The 21952-nt window shown below is 40.9% G+C and overlaps 1 protein-coding gene across 6 annotated transcripts in view; it reads left to right on the forward strand.

The window, feature by feature from the left end:
- The window catches only part of LOC125298623 (NACHT, LRR and PYD domains-containing protein 12-like), a 64078-nt gene that overhangs the window by 33116 nt on the left and 9010 nt on the right, over positions 1-21952 (forward strand). The window lies entirely within an intron of this gene.

Below are 21952 nucleotides of genomic sequence, written 5' to 3' on the forward strand. Positions count from 1 at the left end.
TAGCTAAATTAAATGTGTGTAATTGGTCACGTATGTAACTCTTCTCGATTTAGGCCTATACTTTGTTAAATTTAACATCCCCACAATTTAAATGAGAAAACCATGTTAACAAATTACCTACGACTGACCTTATACCTAGGGAGAGGGGGGTGTAATTTAAGTCATAACTTGTGTTACCAGAGACCGTCTACGGATTCTCTGGTGTTACGTTGAAACTATTCAATTTGTTGAAACCCGATACATTTTAGAAGCTCGTAAACTTCAACGTGCCAGTTTACGTTAGAACTGATCTAAGATGTAACTTACGTGCAACCGGCTGCAGGATATAGAGCGACCAAAGTTTTTTGAGCAAGCATTAATTATGCGTGACACAGTCTCAATTTGCGGGACGCATGAATATGGCTTCAAACGCTGTGTGCGCACGCGCTACGCGGGACGGGTGGTGACCCTAGGTTACACTTATTTTAGAGGCGTTGTTAGCCACGCTGCGCAAGCGGGGTAGGCTACAGAAGAAGCCTTTAGGCTACAGTCGCTTGTGTTTGTGGTGATTTATTCCATGTATTAACAAAATAATAATGTAACATTAAAGAAATAGCCTACATAGATAAAAAAAAAAAAAAAAAAAATACACCAAAAAAAGTAATTGATCATTGATATATAAGCTTACTGAAAAAAACTCAAAACTCACCAGAAGTCATCATTTAAAGGGTCAGTTTTAAAAAAAAATCTTGCGGGGTAGCATGCCCCTGGACCCCCCTGTCTGGGGAAGACTTTTGCATCTGTGTCCAGGGTTCATAATCCATCCATTCATACAGGGTAGGAATTTCACGGCGGCCACGACGGCCATGGCCGTCATAGCCCCTTGCGTTGGCCGTGATGCCCCTTTGAAAATTAGAGGTTTACAGGCCACGGTGGCCTTGGTGTCCCCATCTTTCAACATTCTGCTTTGCGTCCTACTAATAGCGATTTTTATTTAGCCTGTGGCCTGTCAAAATAATCTTAGCATTCACAGAGCAAATGAATAGAGTGGTGAAGTCCCGCCCCTTCCGTTTGGGACCTATCTTTCAAAAAAAATTGAACGGCAGTCTATGGCAAAAAAAAATTTATTTTCTGGTCCCGGTTGACTTGTGCCTTGAATTACCCATATGATGTTTGTCAATTTTAAAGACAATTTTTCATGTAAAGACATTTGCAGTTTGTTTCGTAACTATTGAATTACAACATTGTGAAAGATCGTAATTCCAACGACTACAAACCCATCAGTCGCGCTAGTGACGTTAGCTCATTCACAGCCACACTAGATTGTACAAGCATACCAGCAACAGGTCTTAATTGGGCTTTCCTTGCCGAAGAAAATACCATGAGTCAGAGGATTAAACACATCAGGTAAGTTGTATTCGTCCATAGACTGTACATTACATACTGTTAAGTGACATAGCAGGCAGCAAGATGCAACCGTTAACTAGCATAACAGCTCTTATCGTTTCATTACGTTGGTGACGTACATCGTTCGAGACGAGAGATGTAGTCCACTGAGTGGATTCGCACAAAACCAACATAACTTTTGAAGTCTATCGAACAACAGTACTTTCTTGACGTGAAAAATTATCTTTTAAATTCACACACATCATATGTGAAATTTGTGGCACAATTCAAACTGGACCAAAAAATAATTGTTATCTCTCCATTAACTCCCGTTCATATTTTTTTTGAAAGATAGGTCCCATGGACCGGAAGTAGAAGGGGCGGGACTTCACCACTCTATTTTTAGTCTTTTACACAGTGGAGAAAGTGACAGCAAGTGCGTCCAAATTCACCCATTCTTCTCAGTTGAACTACTTGCGAAGTAGCCTACTCATCATCACACAGACATCACAAGTATCACATGAAAGAGCTTTTTCTCAGCTTTTAAACAATGTTAGCCGATAATTGCTGTGTTAAACGGTTCGTGAGAAAAGTAAATAATTTAATTCAATTTAATCATACATTCTACTGAAGGTTTTTCTTCCATGATCTCCCTACCCATTCATCTCTTATACTTCACGAACCCTTCTTTTAACACATGACAAACCATATATCAGAATAAACCTTACCGAACACAAAGGTGTAAAGCAGTCCCCTGTACAGTTAGCCGTTCCAGAGTAATCCAGTTTTGAATTTGCAGTAAATTTCGACATGCCTAGTTTGTGAAAGTAGCCTTAATGATCACAAAATGCTAAGCATGCATCTAGGCTATTTGAGTTTCTTAAAGCTGAGCTGTGCTTAAATTGTTCAATACATGATTTCATAGCAGGCCAAATATAAAATAAATGTTATATATAGCCTAGATATCTGTAATTATTAGATGATCAGATGATTTACAGTTCTATGTAATATGTCATGTTTCATGTTTTTGTAATGTTTCATACAGTGATGCAGGTCTACAGCAGTGAATAGGCTAAATACAACTTTGATCATTTTTATATGCTACTACTGTATAGTTAACTTTGGCCTTGGTGCCCTGACATGTGGCCTTTGTGCCCCCCACCAAATATGCCCAACTGAAGGCCAAGTGGCCTTGCCCCCAGAATGGTGAAATTCCAAGCCTGCATTCATATGTCCGTCAAGTTTGGAATACCCTAATTGACTGATTTAACTAAGGACTTTTTTTGTGATTTTTAATAATATTTTTGCATGGCAGGAATGACATTCTGGTTGGGGGGTCCCCAGACCCCACCACAGATTTGGTCCCCCCCAATGTTGACATCATGACTACGCTATAATCACTTAAGGTATCCAAGTGCATAATACTCTCATTCAGTTCTTTACGCCGAATGCCTCCAACATGGCCATGCAGCTGGGTTACCGCCCATAATGTGACGTCCGTGCAAACCCCTGATAAACATTTTTAATCAATATTGAGTAAGGATTAGGGCTTTGACTTTTGCCTAAAAATCATATTCGAAGTTTGTTTGTTTATTAATATTAAAATTTGTATATATTTGAATATGTATTAATAATATTTTGACCATTAAATGTCTTCAGTTAGACCGATATTGGTATCAAACTTAAGTTATATATGTTCTGTCCACCAGAGGGCATATCAGTCAATGTCAAGCATATCAGTCAATGTCAATATAGTACGTGCACAAAAGGCTGAGTGTTTATGCGTGTGTTAAGATGCTATTATTTTATGTTATTAGATGTTATTATTGAGCATAGGGCTGGGCGATAAAACGCTAGCGATATGTATCGCAAGACATGTAATTGATATCAATAAAAAAAAAATGTTCGATAGGACATTCAATAATTAAAAGCAACACACCTCCCGCCTTACGTTGTCCATAAATAAATAGGCTAAATATATCCTGCATTGTAGTATGTGCAGCTCTACCAGAGTAGGTGATAGAAGTAGACCTACCTCATCACAGACTCTCAATGAGTCCTTGCCCCGTGCACTCTCTCTATTTGATCTGCATCTGTTGCCTGAGCTTCAGACACTTACACATGTATGCTTGTTTGTGTGAGACCAAAAGAAGTACTTGAACATGATGATTTTGCCCTTCGACGTTAACTCATGGTTTGTTTATTAGCCTGGTTAGCATTAACACTTTCTTTTATTGTCTATGCACACTACCAGCTCCTCATGTGAGAAGTTACAAGTTACCCTAACATAAAGGTAATTACCACGCGATTTACATAGCTTTCTGTCATTACGAAATCATTTAATTTAAGCCATAGGTTTTGGCTTGTATGTGTAACCAAAGGCTGGTGAAGCACAGGGGAAGTTTTTTTCCCCCCCTCGTTTCAGTGATTGGTAGCCTATCTGGGTGAACTTGCGATCTTAAAGAGACCAGCGGATCCTCTAATTCTTGTGGGTCGCCACTGCTATCTCTGACTGACTGACTCGACCAACGACCTTACAAAAAAATAACATAGGCGCCAATCAGAGCTTCAGAGCTAAGGCGAGGCTACAGATTAGCGTTGGGTGTCGCTAAAGAACTCTCGTAACTCTCGTACTGAACAGTAATTGCGCATTACATCAATTAATCCCTCGATTTAATTCATTCAATTAAAACACGAGTTTTATGTATTTTTATACCGTGTATTCTCCATGTAAATTCATGCACCGAAGCGTGACACCGTACCGTTTCGGTTCAATACGAATACATGAACCGTTACACCCCACCTTGGCGATTGATATAGGCTACCGTCGCTGTATTGTTTGACCTCACCAGTACATCACGCCCTGTGATTAGCCGGCGAAAATGCTTGAGTGCTAGATGCACCGTTAAAAGTTCCAGCGGATTCATGTGCAGCCGCTGCAGCTGGTTGCTCCATGTCCCTCGGACCACTCGCACACCGCTCCCCAAGCTAGGAGGAAGGCATCCGTTTTCCCCATATGCCTGTGAGCTACCCTCCCCAATGGAGATGTTCTCGGCGGCACACCAATAGGCAAGAGCCCTCCAGCATCTCCCACCTGCTCGAACATATTTGTTCCTGTCCCTGATAGGGTGTGCATAGAATGCTGCAAACCATGCTTGAAGATCTTGCATGTGCAAAAGGCCAAGGCCAAGGGGAACTGCATGAGAGGCCTCTGCCAGCAGCCTCAGCAGGCACTGGCATTGACGCACGCTGACCACAGCACCCTGGCGAAAACTGCTGATGCAGCTTTGAAGGCCTGTCTGACGTTTTGGAGATAATCTCACCGTCATGGTCTCTGAATTGAGTTCCAGTCCCAGATAAGGGATCGTCTGCATGGGCATGAGCCGGCTCTTGGCCCAGTTCACCTGGAAACCTAAATGCCGGAGATGGTCCAGCATCCTTATTAAGGAGAGTCCTGGAGCCTGCCAGCAGACCCCAGTCGTCGAGGTCATTTAATATGCGAATACCCCGTCTCCTGAGAGGGGCTGACGCTTCCTGAACGACTTTGGTGAAAGTGCAGGGTGATAGCGCTAGCCCTAAGCGTAAGATGGGATTGCTCCCGCCGGGGCAGGAATATCTTGAGCGCTGCGTTGCCAACACTCCCTCATACTCTCCTCCATTCAGGAGTGGAGTCGGGGCTTCGTCGTCCTCCGCAGCCAACCTCATGCTCTGCCCGGCGTAGACCTGAAAGAAGGCTGTGGTGTTGAGGGCACGGCATGCCTGCCCCACACAGGTGTTAGCCTTAGACGCCTGACCGGCATTGGCCCTACGTGGCTTACAGTAGATGGCAGAGTGGCTGGGCTACTGGCTGATGCTCCCTGGGGGGGCAAAGTAGGCTGCCAGCGCCTCCTCCACCTTGGGCAGGTGGATCAGCCCCTGCTCCTCAGCCCCGTGTAGGGCAGAGAAAGGCCTGAAGCCCTGGATGGGTGATCGAGCTAAATAGGGTTTCCCCCAAGAGCACATCGTCCCCTACACTCTCCTCCGGGTTCTGCTCCAGCGAGCTGCTCTCGGAGGCCACGAGGGACACCTGGTCATCACCTGGGCTTCATCTAGGGAAAAAGGAAGCCATACTGTTTGGGTCAAAGATAAAACTGAAACGATCCCCTGGTTTTAAGGTTTTAGTTGGAGATAATGAGATTATTGTAAAGGACTCAGTTAGTTACCTTGGTTGTGTGCTGGACTGCCACCTGTCTGGAGTGGACCAAGCGCAAACGGTACTTGCCAAGGTTAATCAAAGAGTACGTTTCTTGGCCAGAATCTCAAGGTTTCTGGACAGGAAAGCGATTTTAACCCTGGCAAGTGCTCCAATTCAGCCTTATTTTGACTATGCATGCTGCTCATGGTAGAATGTCTTGAAGCACCTGAACATAGGCTTCAGACTGCTCAAAATAAGGTTATACGGATTATTCGGAACCTCCCCATGAGACCTCATCTTGACACTTCTCATTTTGAGACTATTGGGTGGTTAAAGGTAAAGACAGAGTCTCTCAGATTCACCTGGGCATGGTACATAAGATTGTGCATGGGGATGTTCCCAAGTATTTAATACATTATTTTAACAGAGTGAGAGATGCTCACAGCTACTCCACCAGGGGCAGCTCTACTGATTTTGTACCCCCTCGAGTTAAGAGTAATTTAGGTAAGGAGTCCTTTTTGTATGTAGCAACAAGCATGTGGAACAGGTTGCCAGGAAATATAAAGATGGTCAGAAGTTTAGGAGGTTTTAAGCTGGCACTGAAAAATGGTTTAAATGCCAATCTTAGTATATTGTATATTGTTATTACTGTATTGTCTAGATGGATGTATTTAATATATGTATGGATGTGATGATTGATGTTTGGTCTGCTGCCATCTGCTCTGCCGCCCCCCCAAAGGACCACAATGAAAATAAGCCCCAGGGCTTTATTTTGTGTTATCTTGACTTTTTTTTTTTTTTTTAATGTATGGTGCAAAGTTGTATCATATTTTATTACGAAAAGAGTCGAATAAAATCAATCGATCAATCAATCAATCAATCAATCAATCGAAAATCGACAGAAAGCTGCCTGGAGAGGCCGCAGCAAAATCGCCAGCGGGGAACTCTGCAGCCAGCCCGACCAGCAGCTGCTCAGGAAGCACGAGTGGCTCCTTGAGAGAGACGGGCCGAGAGGGGACCGTTGGCTTCCATCTCCTCAAGCAAGCGAGCCCAGAAAAGGACAGCCTTCAGCCCTAGCCTCGCAGTGCGAGCAGAATTGTGGGACCGCCAACTCTGTCCGGGCATGAGATATACCCAGACAGCCTATGCAAATGGAAATGTGGGTCCAGGGCGGGGATGAACTGCCCTCACCCCTGAACACATCGCTTCATTTGGGCGGCCTCGGCTTTTTTGTGATTTTTTTTTTATTATTATTATTATTATTATTATTTATTATTGTTTCAGATCCTATTCTTCCGTTCTCAGACCAGTGGTAATAGACGTCGCTGAAGAATGAGTCTTTGCTATTGGCAGTGCCGCAGGGCCCGAATGATCTTTTTGTCTTTAACCCTTAGAACCCGATTGACGCAAAGTGCGTCAAAAAACACACCCTTTCTTCTCTGTTACATTGCTCCACGACTGTTCATCGCAACGAGATGAAACCTTTATTGCATGACAGAGAAGAAGTGGGCTTTCCAAAGAGACTATGCACTTGTCTGTACGATCAAGTATGAAAATTAAAAAAAATCATGAAATTAAATCAAATTGCATCATATTTACAGTCTATACTTCTATGCGTTCACCTGCGCACCCATTACTCTCTTTTGAATTACTCGCGAACCCGTGATTGCATAGATATGGCAAGCATATCAGATGAAAGAGGAGAAACAGGGCTATCTATTGGCATCATGGATTTCGATCTTTCTGGCTTATAAAAACAGACAAGTGACTGCAAAATATCAACGTCATGTACACAAACCAACGCTGCACACCCATTACTCTCGTTTGAATTACTCGCGGACCCGTAATCGGATAGATATGCCACGTATGTCAGATGAAAGAGGAGACACAGAGCTATCATTTGATACCAAATACATCCTTCTGGGTTATAAAACAGACGAAGTGACAGCAAAATAATAACTTCATATAGCTGGACTTACCCCACGTTTTTGTCTGTTTTTGTGGCAAAGCATGTTTATAATCCAACACTGTCGTGTGTTTCTCTATGGCAAAACATAATCCGGTTTTGAGATCCTAGCAAATTCCTGCATGGCATCCAATTCAAGGCTCACATTGCATCCCAATTTGTTCAACAAAGAAACACCTTTTTTGCCTTTACTTTGTTCATGGCAATGCAGTAAAAAGTTGAGAATCATCATGAGTGCATAGCCCTACACCATAGTCACACATGCTAACAGGCAAACTTGGGTCAAGTCAGGTCAGATCAGTTCGTGTCACAGATATGGAGCGCAGAATGGTCATTTTTCATCGCTAAATAAAAAAGGCATTTATTTCCATAAATCACACACCACATATTTCTGTAAATTGCTCAGCCCCAGAGTATCCCTCCAACATGGCAATTATATTGCCCGATTCAGGACAGCCTGCCCTACACACACGTGAAATGCATGTAGAGCTATGAGCTTGCTGTGGTGAAATACAGGTAAAAATATAAGAATTGTTATAAAATGATTTTTTATATTTTAATTCTTTAAAAATCTAAATAAAATCAATGCTAGTACTAATACATGAAATGATGGCAGGTCTGGATAGCCTAGACTCTGCTGAAAAAAACAATATATAATATGTGTGTGTGGCACTTACAATGACCAGAATAAATCCTAATGAATAAAGGTAGTGAAAATGCCCTAAAAACAGCTTAGGGTTCTAAGGGTTAAGGGGGTCTCTCTATCTCATAAAAAGTTGGCACACCCGCGCATAGCCTAACAAGGTGATACAATAAAATAGCCTAGGCGCGAATGGCGCTTTTGCGCAGTATATGCGCACAATAGGCCTAGACACGCACAAAATAGACAGAGATTTTTAATAGAAATTGATTATTTTAATTAATTTCAACATATTATTGATTGTAATAGTCCATATTTCATTTCAATTTCACAATACAAAGAAATAGACTAAAGGATTTACTCTGAGTGCCATTCTCAATTTCACAACTTAACTCATGACCAGACCACTTGAACCAGACCACCGTCTCAGATAGGCTATCCTCAGTGTCAAACACAATAATGCATGCAGTATAACTTATACACAGGGAAAATGCACTAACTGGCAGAAATTAATAAAGGCATTGCAGCCAAACTATGTTCTAGTATTATAGGCTAATGTACATATAGTGATAACAACACCTGGGCGTCCAGTCGTCTCGTGTGTTGAACCGTGGAAATAAATAGACGAACAATTTTGGAATTTGCACTGAGTGTTGACTGGTAGCCATTGAATAGGCTGTGGGTTCCCAAAGTGGGGGTCGGGACCCCCCGGAGGGTCGCGGGACGCCGAGAGGTGGGTCGCAAAATGATTTCCATAAATCAAATAAATTTGGGAAAAATAAAAGCTGTCACTTGACCGCACTTTTAAGACAGATTTTAATTCCAAGACGCTTGCTGAGTTCTGGATTTCAGTCGAGAGGGAATATCCACAGCTATTCAAGGCCGTGATGGACATACTGACGCCGTTTGGCTCCACATACCTGTGCGAAAAGACTTTCTCTGCACTGACAGATATTAAAAACAAATACAGATCGCGTCTAAATGTGAAGGATGATCTGTGGCCGTCTCCACAATTAAACCAAGAATGGACTTGCTGTGTTCGCGACATAGCGAGATCCATCTCATTAGATGAGATTAACGCTGAAACATAGTTGCCAAAATGTACCCCGCGCAGCAACAATGTACATATGTTTACAACAGTTTGTGGATATTACCCTGACTGAGATATTCTTCTGTTAAAATGGAAATTAAAGTAATGTTTCAAAGTTAAGTTTGCACGACAGCAATAATGTGCACTCATGTTACATGGATATTTGCTTTTATCATATAGTAAATTTATATATGTAAAATCATAACAGGCTGCTCTGTTCTTTTGTGTTGTCGTTAAGCCCGTGTTTGGATAAGCCTAGTGCGTATGGCCGGTGCACACATTTTATTTTATTTTTTGAGTCACATCCAGGGATAGTGGGGGTCGCCAGTCTCTGGCACGGTTATTTTGGGGGTCGTGGGTTGAAAAGTTTGGGAACCCCTGGAATAGGCTATTCCGCCATCAGAGATTGCTAACAGGTGTTTCAAAATATCTGGGAACTTTCCGGAGCTCTGAATGACAGAGGATAGCTACAGAATCATTGAAGTAGGCTGCATTATGGGCCATAATTGATGGCTTTGTTAATCAACATAGAAGAGGTAAGGCGCAAGTTCAACAGCAAACAGGACTTTTCCGCACGTATGAAACCATGTAGGCTAGCCCAATGGATGCCTATGTAAATAGACAAAACACTCGCATCAAAGCAGCGTAACTTCTTCAGACTTGCGAGTGCTGTCAAATCGATCGGTTTGCTCATATAGTCTAGTGGTGTGGTGGTGAAGTGCAGTCATGCTGCGTTTAAGAGTGTAGGGTAGGGGTACGTCCCGTAGTAGCCTATATTTTAATTTCACGTCTGTAATGGTAAGAGATCGCACAGGGATGGATAATGAGCGGTTGTTTAAGATTAAATTACAATGCCAGACACCTTCAGATATGAGAGACCCCCTCAGATTTTTGACTTTGTTGCTTTCCTCACTTTATGGGAGCTCAGCTCCCTCTGGCTCCCACGTAATTTGAGCACTGCAGTGCCGGCTAATATATAGCCGAGCCATTTTGCCAATATAACCTTAACGGGACCTGGAGGACTTCAGTGGTGATCGCGTGATCGAGGAGTGAATTCCCATTCTGAGTAGTTTGACTGATGGAGAACCAATAATTTTCATGTGAAGCACCAGGGTCAGTGTTTTTGGCCCTGCCCTGAGGCTTTTTAAGTTTCAGGTTTGACCCTGGTCTGGTCTCAACCCCTTCATGGACAAGAAATGATGTTCAAGCACTTGTTTTGGCCTCACACAAACAAGCATACATTTGTAAGTGTCTGAAGCTCAGGCAACAGATGCAGATCAAATAGATGTGGTCAGACAGTACTGACAGGACCAGCAATAGCAAAATAAACTACAAAATCACAAAGCCCAGAAGATGGTTAAGTACAAATTAAAGTCAGAGTCCAATAGCGAAGGAAACCTTAGAAGTTGGCAAAACTACCTTTCTTTGAAAAAACGCCATGCCTGATATACAGATAAAAAAACACAGAATGAGATAATATGAGTAAATGATACATTTGCTAATTTATACATTTGCTTAACTCATTTATAAATGGTGCACTGTCACTTTAAGATAGATAGATAGATAGATAGATACTTTATTGATCCCCAGGGGAAATTCAAGAACATTGACTACACAACATTCATGTGCCAGCTCCGTACTACAGAGCCCCTAAGGCAGTGTTTCTCAAACTTTTTCAGACCAAGGACCACTTAATCAATAAAAAAAGCCTCACGGACCACCTACCTAAAAAAAAAAAAAAGTAGACCTACTTCAATAGTAAATTACACCATAGGCCTACTCACTGAACCACTTCGATTGTATTTGCACCTTGCTTATTGTGTCAGAGAATTCATATGATTTAAATGGGCATCGCTTACATAGGCAGTGTTGCAGAAATGTTTGGATTTACATACAAGTTGGTTCAATGCTGCAAATAACTCATCTATATTATATTTTACCAAGTCTGCTCGCGGACACTTGGGCTAGCTTGCCCAAGTGCCCGGACCACACTTTGAGAAACACTGCCCTAAGGGGACATGAGCAAAAAAAATCTAAAGTTTAGTCTCTGAATGTGCTCACACGAAACTTGAAGTGGCTAGATTTTATTTTGCTCATGTCCCCTTAGAGGCTCCGTACCATTCAAATATAGCATATTACTAGTCCACAAAATCTAACATTGTTTGTGCTATATTGCACAATATTTACAATGATACACATACTATTAAGTTAGGGACTGTACGATATTTAGCGGGGGGGGGGGGGGGTGGTCGGTTAAAAATGTTCTGCCTGGCCCTCCCCCCTGGTCAATTTTTTTTCCCAGGGGACTCCCCCCGGTTCAAATTTTTTTTCCTAGGCCCTCCCCCCTATGTGAAATATCAATAATATCAAAGATCAAATCAAATAATACTGGTAGAAAAATTAAGTTTACAAGGTTAAAACAGCCAGCAAATGTCATAAGCACACATACACACACACAGGTACACACGCAGCGCTGATCTCTACAATACTACGCCTCTCGTAAGCTATATAGATGCTTCGGAATCATACAGATCAATAAGGGGAAAACATGCCGTTCTATATGTGGTTAAGAATAATATCAGAGTGGGCCTTTTTCTACCAGTTTTTGCTACATAAAAATAATAAAGATTGCTTAAAACTCACATACCAGTGATGTGTGCCTTCTGGTTTCTCCACCTACTGGTTTCCTTGCACGTGTATGCGCTGCAGCAGTTGTCAGACATTCACAAACAAGTTGTTTTAGGCGGTTTGAAGTTGCTTTTCATATATACGCCATGAGTGCTCGGCTACATTACAGCCACTTGGACAAAAGACATGTAAGAAAATATATGTTTTGAAAACTAGCATTAAACTGAATTCAATCCCGCAAAAGCAACATATGTATGACTTTCTCCAGCCTGATTCCCTACTCCTTGAGCCAACTAATACCTGGCTGTTACGTGATACAATTAACTATTGTAGGCTACCATCCATTAATAACGTACTGTAGGCAACACCCAGGTAACATGTTGTCCAGACTATCTGAAACAAGTGGTTGCCCTTCATCTAAAACAACTGGTTACCTTAGGCTGCTACGGCCGTCAGTGCACTGTGCACAGTATGCTACTCTTTGTGGTTGATCAAATACAAATAAAAGATATATTTGGTGATGACGTTATTGTAGGTCTAGTAAACCTAAATTCTTAGAAATGAAATGGTAGGAAGAGACAGAAGAAACGATCTACATTTTAGCGCACCAGACCGCAATGTCTTCAAGGGTTGAATGAAGGGAGTTTGGAAAAATTAGCGTATTTTTCAAGTCAATAAAAATGTCTTTGTCAGGGAACATTTGACTTTTCAAAACCATAGGCCTGGTAATCGCTCAGACAAGGAGTTATAAGATAAAGGCCAAATACCATTTGTGTCACCTAATGCAAGACAAAATGTTGCTTACGTGGATAATTAATAGGTGATTTGATGACGGCATTCAGCTAATTGGAGTGGCTCAAAGAGATAATGCGCTGAATAGGTTGGTCTGGTTCATAGGTAGGTATTTATTGCAGGTTTGAATCCATTTTAATGCTATAAAGTGTGCAAAATTATAGCCTTTATTTTACATGTATTTTGTACGAGTGGTTGTAGTGTAATGATCATGGGATCATTACACTACAACTTGTTTGTGGATGTTTGACAACTCCTGCAGCTGTGGTGAGCAACGCGAGCACGCGCAAGGAAACCAGTAGGTGGGAAAAACCAGAAGGCACACAACACCGGTATGCCTGGTGACTTGTGTGATCTTCATCTTGTAAAAGTTCTGCCTAGGCTAAGTACAAATGAGCATACAGTCTCATATTAAGATATAAATGATAATTTTTCATCACAGAAAGATGCTGCCAATTTGTTTACTACGTTCCCAAACTTTATTGCAGCTCATGTGACTTCATCAAGGGCTACGATTCGCCAGTAAAGTGAAACAAGCGTAACCTCTGACCTTTTAAGGGGGGTTGTGGGAGATTCAGGTAGGGTTGCGACTTTTTGGACTTGTCCACTCTGTCAAAGAGACGTGAATCATGTTTTGGCCTACAAACCTCCCCCTAGGCCAAAAAAAATTTCTCCTGGGCCTTCCCCTAAGGCTTAAAAAAATTCTCTTATGCCCTCCCCCCCGGTAAATATCGTACAGTCCCTTGGTATAAACAACCTTCGTTCTTTTGGAAAATAGAAGCATGTAATTACATAGGGCTGCAGCTATCGATTCTTTTTGTAATCGATTAATCTAGCACTTTATCGATCGATTAATCGGATATTTTTTTTTGCATTTTTAAACAACCAAAACACATAATGCATAACGAAAATGACATGGCTGTAAAATGATCAAGCAATTGGCACAGAGGTATTTATTCTAACTCCAACATTAGGCTACAAAACTAAGCCCATTCAGTGTTTTTAAGTGCCAGTGCCATCAATTAAATAATGCTCAAAATGCTCTCTGTAAAATTGCAGCCTCTTGTGCATGACTTAGCTGGGCGAACAAAGCTGTTCATACTATGTTGTGAAGTGCTGGGAGGGAGAAGAGGGAAAGCAATTTAATGTAATATGTAGCCTACAACAAGTTTCATACTGTAATCTAGACCTGACATCAACATAAATATCTGTTTTATGTAGATTTCTACACCTGCAGCATTTAGTTTAGTTTAGGAAAGATGAGGGAGCATATGCATGTGTGTGAGGGGTTCTTTTTTTAGGCATACTGTCTTGCAATTGAACGTAAAAAAGTTTACTTACTTAAAAACATCAAAACTAAACAAGCTATCATGACATCGCTACAAATACAGTATGTGATTAAAATCAGCCAACATCAATGTAGGCTACGTAGATAGATGATAGATAGGCTAGATAGATTGATAAATAGCCTAGCCTACTTTATTGACGCTTGGTGAAACAGCATGGAGTGGATATTTAGGTTCAGATGCTTTTCCTTTTTGAGTAAGTAATGATCCCAAAACTTTACTTGAAAACTTTAGACATTCTCTGCAATTTATTGATTTCTTGACTCCGCCATCGCGCCAGCTAAATTCAGAATGTATCACGATTCACGCTAGTGGTGTGCTTCCTGAACAACGGTCCGTGTGGAACAATCAGATCCCCTGCGGGTATAGTGCTGGCCATAGGAATTTAACGAGGCTTCGAGGCAGGGTTTTTGCCTCGAGTAATTTTTGTAATCGAGTTATTCGAGTAACTCGATGAATCGTTTCAGCCCTATAATTACATGATGCTAGCTAGATATTTTCTGTTTGCAATTAAAAGTGAATTATGAACCTGGTAACCACCTAGCTATTTGAGTGGAATGTGTTTCAATTGGCATATCATGTGCTTCATGTAAATGCTTAGTTTAAGGGAAACAAATTATTGAAGACGTCAAGAGGACGAGGTGAATCGAGCTCAACAGCTCAAGGCGCACACTTAAACCATTTTGCCGGACATGGTTTTGACTATTCAGAAATCTAGCTTCAAATAAAGGAAAACTAGATGTACCGCAGAGCGGTCATAATAATATGTCAGCAATTATTGTAACTTAGGTTATTATCCTATGCATCTACTGCTTTGAAATTACGTGGTTGAAGAAGTTGAGACAAGATTGCAACACAGACACACATAGCTGCCATTGCCCCCCAACACACACACACACTTATAATTCTACTATTCTACATTGCAGTTAAACAATTTCAGAACATTTTCTTTTTTTAAATTTTATTACACACTCAAAGTTTGGTTCAAAGCATGAGTGAACTCCATAAAATGTAAAGGTGCTCATAGTAGAAGTCTTAAAAAAGCTAAATATGCCTAATTGTCTACCTCCAAACATAAATTAAAGATGCTCAAGGATATTTAACATGAAATTAACTCTATTAACTGTGGAAATAAAAGTGCACTGGAGGACACTGAAAAACCAAAAGCAAATTATGACTGAGAAGAGTAACCTCTGTAGCCTGGCGGGCCATCCTATATCATTGAAATGTATAGTCTGGAATCGAACCATTTACCTCGCTTAATCCAAGGGGCGGGCAGAGAATTGTCTTTCAAACTGCCTAGGCATGCAATGGGCCAGCGCTACGACCATATCCGTATCCGGTCGGCAAAACGGCAAATACATCCTTCTTCGAAAGGAATTACTTAAGTGCATTGTGTTGCTCAACTTAAGAAAAGCACAAGTCCAACTCCTCCAAGTTGACGCCAACGCCGATTCAAACAACCGCTCTTCGTTAGCCATAGCCACCTTCCTTGTTGTTCACAGGACTGTCGTTATCCTGTTAAGCCCGCCTTAAGACTCTCTAACAAAATAGAGCGCTGTGATTGGATGAAGTCCACGGCGTCAGCCAATAGAAATCCCTATGGTTTGATACTAGACGTACAGGCTGAGCAAATTAATTTGCCGCCGCTAGGGTGCGTCTAGATTTCTAGGCTATAACCTCTAATGAATTGTATACAAAAATACTATAAAGGATACTCAAGAATATTTAACAAATTAGGATTCAAAGAATGGATGAATCCAGAAACTATACAAACAAAAATGTTCTTATTGTCACTCCAACAGGCAAATTGACTTAAATGATACACTCTAATACAGTGGTCCCCAAACTACGGCCCGCCACCTCATTTTGGGTGGACCCACAAAACATGTCCGTGGTATATAACATCTGGCCCGCATGGGAGTACGACATCGTCAAACTATAACCTCCGTAATTGCCCCCATTCATTCTCTATGGCGAGTCTTAACAGTACACATGTAATACTCTTTTTGTCCACTGGTGGTTGTTTTGGCGCTGTTTCGCGTTTGCCATCGAAAACGGAATGAAATATAGGCCTACCTGCAAACAATGTAAGAGACCAATGCTGACTGCATCAGTGCTCAAAGTATTCTACAAGTTTATCAATTAATTGTTAATAACTAACTTCTATTCAAGTCATATTTCTGAGACTTTCTGGGATAATTATTTCTATTTTTTATTCACTCGTTCAAATGTTCATACAAATTCACAAACTTCTCATCAGGTGTGTGAAAGTGGTCATTTCAGATGTTTTTGCCAGCACTTCATAAAACTCTCATAGTTTGAAAACTTCAAATTATTTGTAGGATATTGCTTGTTCACAACTTGAGCTGTGTATGCAAAGACACAGAGTTCAGAGTTCACACATTTTGAATAAAATACACTTTTGGGACTCCCTGCTAATACTTTTGGGAATGCTATTTTTTTATTAGTATTATTTCATTTGAGCTACATTTTACACTGATATGGCATGATTGCAATATAAAAACAGCTAACAATGGTATTAAATTGCAGTAGCCTATGATTAAATGTAATGGAATAGTCAACTAAGGTAGACTGCTGTTGTTCACAGCACTAAACTATTTATGGTTACTAATATACTTAGAGCCAGGCAGAGTGAGCTGGCCCTCGGAAGAAAAAGTTTGGGGACCACTGCTCTAATAGATTGCACATACGAAAATGCTACAAAGAATGTTCAACGATATTTAACAAATTATGACTCAAACAATGGATGAACAAAAATGCTCTTATAGCCACTCCAACACTTCAACAAGCAAGTAGTATGGATCAACTGTAATAAATTGGTCATAAGTGCTATTATGGATACTGTATGTAGCCTACCTTTCTCCAGCAGGTGCCGGCCTCTGCAAATATTGCCTGAATGCATCTGGCCTATTAAAAAACAAAACAAAAAAACACATATATTTTAGTATATTCCTGGAGGGGAACTGTACAGAAGGGTAAACACCATCACTATCACTAAAATGGTTACTGTGTGTGTATGAACCATGGATTGTAAAGGTATGAACCTAGTTGTGACTCACTAAACAGATCTTATGCCGTTTATAATGAATGTAGAGAGCAACTGTACTTTTCATAGCATGCGTTATCCAGATACTGGTCTTTTGATATTTACATCCATGTCAGTGAAGTTACGTTTGCTTAATAGGCCTACATAGCAAACTAATGAAACGCCCAATATTAGGTAATGCACAATAGCCTACTAAATTTAGCCTATTTCGTTTGACACCTTAACGGCTGAGATGAGAAGACTTACCTCTATACTTGGCTAAGTTGGCTTTCTTTTTATCTTCTCCCTTTCTCCGTTTTCATCCCTGAGCGGTTTAGACCGCTTCATTTTGGGAATCAACCTCTGTGTGAAGCTTGATCAACGCAGCAGCTGAGCAATTGCCTACATATCAGATTCGGAAGCAGCTGTGTGGGTGTGTGTCCCAAGTAGGGCTGGGCGATATGGCTGAAAACTGTATCACGATATAAGTATTTCATATCGGTCGATATCGATAATTATTGATTTTTTAAAAATCTATTTCAGATAAGGACCAGAAGGGGAAAAAAAGTTTAATTTAAACACTTTTATTTTAAACTGAACCTTCCTCTGATTTGAATCACCTCAGTTATCAATCAAAGCAAACAGGGAAAAGAAATAGCAACACAATCATGAAAAACACTCAAATAAATAATTGTGCACATAAGTCTGAATGAGCAGCACTGGTTGAAGCCTGGAAATATTGTAAACAAAGTAATTTGCTAGTTTATCATAGTAAGTCTACTGTTCAGTTTCCCCACGTGTGTTTAAGTTTCAAATGAATACTTTTTCTCCTTGGGACAGGCCCGTTTGAGTCTTGGAAAATACGTTTCCATTTGCATCGGGATTGAGTTGATTAGAATTTAGCAGTCAATTTGAATGCAACAGTTTTGAACAAATTCGTGCAGCGTGCTAATGATGCTAACCGGATTTAATAGCAATTCAGTCGTCTTGCACGATTGTGAATGTTTGGATTACATGCGCATGCTGAGGAGGGATGCACCTAGAGCAGGGTGGGCAAACTGCGGCCCACGGGCCGGATCCGGCCCGCCAAGCACTTTCATCCGGCCCGCCGAGCATTTCATTTGGTTATCAGGCTGCTCGCTATTTTTTCCTGCGATAGACGGCGTTGGTTAGCTTTACTGCAAACTGCTTTTCACTCTCCTTAGAGAACGTTTACAATGTCAATGTCAAAACATCATGTTAAATAGAGAGAACATTATGTTAAACTAAGTTAACTCTTAGTTATCTCCTTTGCAGCAGATTTAACGCGGAACATTATGCGATCCATTTAATTGGGAACAGCGTCTGCACTCCGAGAGAGCCGCAGGTTCCAGCTGGCTTGTCATTGTCGATCATTGATATCTCCTTATAAGAAACTGTTAAAAGGAAATCATGAAGGCAACAGTAGTTCCCACTACTGACCATTTAAAACTGTGAGAGGACCCAGCCGTGGGTACAGCACTAGCCATAGCGAGCAGGCAGAAGATCCTTGAGAAATAAACGTGGAATTAAAGCGACTGTCTTAAAGCGACTGCACAATTTATACATTTGTTAAACAGCATAAAATTAGCAGTATTTTTTAAGCAAGTAATATTTTAAAATTAAAATAAATACTTTTCATACTAAATTATACGCTATAAAAATGTGTGTGTGGTGTGGGGGGTTTGTTGTTTGTTGCCCGCCGCCAATTTTAAAAACCCAATGTGGCCCTTGAGCCAAAAAGTTTGCCCACCCCTGACCTAGAGAGAGAGAGAGAGCACGCGCACGGGGCAAGGACTCATTGAGAGTCTGTGTTGAGGTAGGCCTACTTCTATCGTCTACTCTGGTAGAGTTGCACATACTAGCTACAATGCAAGATATATTTAGCCTATTTATTTATGGACAACGTAAGGCGGGAGATGTGTGTTGCTTTTAATTATTGAATGTTCTATCGAACGCATTTTTTATTGATATCGATTACATGTCTATTGCGATACATATCGCTATCCAGTGGCGGTTCTAGGATTTTTCTGAGACAGGGGCCATAAAGGGGCCACATCATACACTGAGGGGCCAAGAACCGGTCAACATCCATACACAGAAAATGCCTTGTTCAGTAAGGCAGAGGCACGTTGTCTATGTGATATGCACGACTATACGCAGTATACCCAAAGTCCTTTTAGGCAAGTCCCTCCACTCGACAGCCATATTGCAACGCTTTTTGGGCACTCATCGGGCATCCTGTTCGGCAGAAATGTGCGTGCGCAAGGCTTCACGACACCAATCTTGCTCCAGCGGCGAGTTCACAACACATGATTGGCATGATATCTTCACAACACACCATATGATTGGCTCAATGTATTCACATCACACCACATGATTGGCTCAATGTATTCACATGTTGACATTTTGCCGAGGAAGGGGTGGGATATGTGTAGACAATGGCCAAATTGGCGTTACAAACTAGCCCCATGCATTTCTATGGAGTATTTTTTGAGTGCTGTGTCTCCTCATTAGAAAGTCTCTGGTATACCCACTTAAAAAACATCACCATTTCAGTATAACCACTTAAAACAGACAAGGATAGGTATTAATATTTGGGGTTGATCACAGTATACCCACTACAGCTAACTAGACTACACCACAGCCGTAAGGTGCATACATTTCACCAGTCTTACCTTGTTCAAATACTTGAATGCTAAATGCTAAAAAACAAAAAAGCCAATACAATTCTTAATAATTTTCCCATTTATTTATATTGAAAACACAATATAAAACTAAAATATAATAGACACTTCAGTGGAAATACATTGATATTTTAAACAGAAATCATACATCATCATACACACATTTTCCATTCAATTAAACAAGTTTTACTTTAACTGTTTCCCCTTTTGTTGATAAGAGAAACCACTTTCACTGCCAGTTTGCGACATTAAAAAAAAACACACAACACACACACACACACACACAGCATGTGAGCAACAACTACATCATATTTACACAATTTTTTCAACAACTTATTTGGAATGGTCTTTTGAAGCCCCGCCTTGCTTCCAATTAGAAAAGTCTGATTCTGATTTGAAGACTGACGATGGGTCATTTGAAAGTTTAAAATTACGGAAAGGGTAGCAAAACACTAAAGATGGAATATTCCTACCATTTGAAGTCTTTGTATCAGAAGTCATTGAGTGGCCTCTTCCTATTTCCGTGCTGCATTTTGCGGAATACCAGTTTAGGAGAGGTTACACAGAACCATCTGCTCTAGAATGGGAAATGTCTCGAGAGAAGAAAATGAAACAAGTTTGAGTAACTTAATTGTTATTAACTTTCATAACCCACTGTCAACCTGGCGTTTCTAAAATGAATGACAAAATATGCTCACTGTAGTGGCAATAGGAAATAGCATCATACCATTAGGAGCAGCTATGCTTGGTGACTGGTGGTTCTGAAGACTGTTGGTTGAAGTCACCAGCTCCTGCGCCATCCTAGTCTGTAGGTGAAACACAAATGTGTGTTTCACAAAATCCATGCTTGTATTCAGCATGTCGTCTGGCAACTGTAAAACCAGTTATTATTTTTTAAAATCATATAAAGCTTGAGTGAATAGAGTAGAAACTCTCCTTGTCCTAACACTTTGAGACAGAATTCATGCGAAGCCCATGAATCAAATAAACTCAGAATAGTGGTTAATAACTTTGCAATGATAGCTCACATTAACTACAAAAATGTAGCGTTAGCTATTAGGCATGTATCCTCATGTTTATGTTAGCAGCTGCCAAACGTTTTCCTCAAGCAGAAAAAAATCGAACGTTACTTACATTTGGTAAAGCGCACTAGCGCATGTAATATTATTCATTTCGGACCCCAAACAAACAGGATGTCCATTTCTCTGTATTTCATATAACATCTTTTCAAACACTTCATACATTACCTTTCCATGCATAAAATCTATCAGCATGCTAACAAACAATCAAACCTCAACTCAAGTAACCTAACATTAAGTTAATGTTAACAGTTCACTGACTAAGTCAGTTAACAGTTCACTGCAAGCTTGCTGCTGCTTCGTAATTTAATTGACAAACATAACATATTGTAACTGCAATAAATAAACGTCCCTTTCACATAATGATGATAACCAACATAGAGATTTGTGACTCACCAAGAAACTGTGGAGGATGAAACGCTGCCATCGGTTCTTCACGTTAGAATTCTAGCTGATACTTTCGTTAGCCAAATGTATCAGTACTTCACGTTAGCTGATACTTCCGTGAGCCAAATGTATAGTTTCTTCACATTAGCAGAGACATTTCTGGTTAGCCAAATGTATTCTTTCTTTTACAGTTCACTGTGTGCTTTAGCTTTCAAGCTTCATAGGTGCATTACTGCCACCAGTTGTTTGGGAATGGAATTGCATCTCTGATCGTCGTTCTCAACAAGTTTGACACTTATTGATGATTGACGGTACAGGGGCCAGTCAGGGGCCAATGAGATTTCAGATGGGGCCCGGGCCCCTGTGGTCCCGCCCCTAGAACCACCCCTGTCACTATCGTTTTATCGCCCAGCCCTAGTCCCAAGCGAAGCTTCAGATGTCACACTCACAAACCGAGGCCTCGTTTATCATCAGTCACATGTTTTTATGGAAACGATACAAGCCCATTAGACAAGCCTCGAACCGGGGCTTAATCTGGTATGCCCCTTTCTGCTCGACACAAGCCTCGCTTCAAATGTCACATCACTAGTTGTTTGCCTGCACCCGTCTGCCTGTCTGCCTGTAAACTCTGCCTGTCCCTGACCAAGTCCTCCGCCTGTCGTTTCTGGATTGTTTGCCTGTACCTGTCTGCCTATAAACTCACTTGTTCACTACGAGTTTGGCCTGATTTG

This window comes from Alosa alosa, chromosome 7 (genome assembly GCF_017589495.1).
Source record: "Alosa alosa isolate M-15738 ecotype Scorff River chromosome 7, AALO_Geno_1.1, whole genome shotgun sequence".
In the NCBI taxonomy this organism is placed as follows: Eukaryota; Metazoa; Chordata; class Actinopteri; order Clupeiformes; family Clupeidae; genus Alosa; species Alosa alosa.